The sequence below is a fragment of the Budorcas taxicolor genome, chromosome 10 (genome assembly GCF_023091745.1).
Source record: "Budorcas taxicolor isolate Tak-1 chromosome 10, Takin1.1, whole genome shotgun sequence".
NCBI classification, from domain to species: domain Eukaryota; kingdom Metazoa; phylum Chordata; class Mammalia; order Artiodactyla; family Bovidae; genus Budorcas; species Budorcas taxicolor.
The window spans coordinates 21,153,379-21,154,763 of NC_068919.1; the positions used below are offsets into that span (position 1 = coordinate 21,153,379).

Sequence of the window (1,385 nt, forward strand, 5' to 3'; positions counted from 1 at the left end):
CCTAAGCTTCAGTGTGGGGAGGATTACAATTCTTTGGAAGAATAAAAAGTTCACACTTTTGAATTTCACAGAAGAATTTTAAGGCCAAAACATAGTGGGTTCGTTTCTCTTCACCTCCAGGGACAAAGCTGATGCTTTATTCAAAGCCACATTAAACTTCTAGTTCAAATCCAAGCCCGAACTTGTGCCCTCCTGCATTGAATTTCTTTCCATCGATTAGAGTTGAAAGGGTCAGTTTCACTCCTGGTCAAAGGGTCTGAATGTAACCCAGTCCAATCAGGCTGGCATTGTTTACTTTAGCACAGAGAGAAGTTCTACAGTTCAGCTTGTACTTAGCAGCAATGCCGAAGTGGGTGTTGTTACTACTGGCTGTCCATGCGAGGTTTATTGACATTTCAATCTTCTCATTCACCTTCTGGTAGATCGACCCTCCAAACTCAGCACCATCATACACATGAGTGTGCAGCTGGAAGTCTGTGGCCTTGTAACCCAGGGTGAAATTATTCTGTGACAGTTTGCATTTGTCTGTGTCAAAACTCATCTGATAGCCAGCAAGTCAACCTTCAAAGGCCAACACAGCCTAGCCATAGATGGTTGGTCCAGAAAAATCTATATCAGCACTACTGCCAAGACTGAAACAAGCTGGTTTATATGAGGCCTTCAATTTCCCACCCTTCTTTCTGTGTTCGGTCCAAAATGGTATCAAGAGTCAATTTCAACCCTTCAGCCAACTTATTCTCCCGAGAGATTTCTGTCCCAAGAGTATTGTTCGTGTTCCACTTCTGGGTGAAGGTCAGTCCATAGTTACAGATCTTGTATTTGGTCTCTAGGTTGCCTGATGCTTTCCTTGTATCAGCGTAAGCATGACCAGAAGTAAAAAATTCCACTCCATGATTTGGTTCTCAGGTCTATTTTGACCATGCCAAAGCCATATGCTTTGTTGAAGACATCTTTGGCAGCCTTTCCTAGGTCACAGTAAGTCGGTGTGTTACACATATCGCCCACTGGAGGGCCTGTCCACTCTGCCAGGACACCACTGAAGCCCCACCTATGCTTTTGAGGGGAAAAGTGATTTACATCAATGACAGGTAATTGGCATTAGAACCTACTCTTGCAAGTATTTGTTTATCTTTTTGATTATTTTATTCAGAACAAATAATAATATGATTCAGGTCATGAAGGTATAACTCCGTTTTCCTGCCCCAAGAAAGAACCAGTTTTCCCCATCTTCAGGCAGATATAGGAATATCATATTCAATGATATGATATTGACTCCTAGGAATAGCATATAAAATTATGTATAAATATATAATTATGTTTATACTTACACAGATAATCATAATATATATGTATATATACATGCATACACTATAATTTTTTATTTA

General features: G+C 40.2%; 1 pseudogene; it reads right to left on the reverse strand.

Moving 5' to 3' along the window:
- Positions 1–236: 236 nt before the first annotated feature.
- Positions 237–996, reverse strand: LOC128054185 (voltage-dependent anion-selective channel protein 3-like; annotated as a pseudogene).
- Positions 997–1,385: the final 389 nt, after the last annotated feature.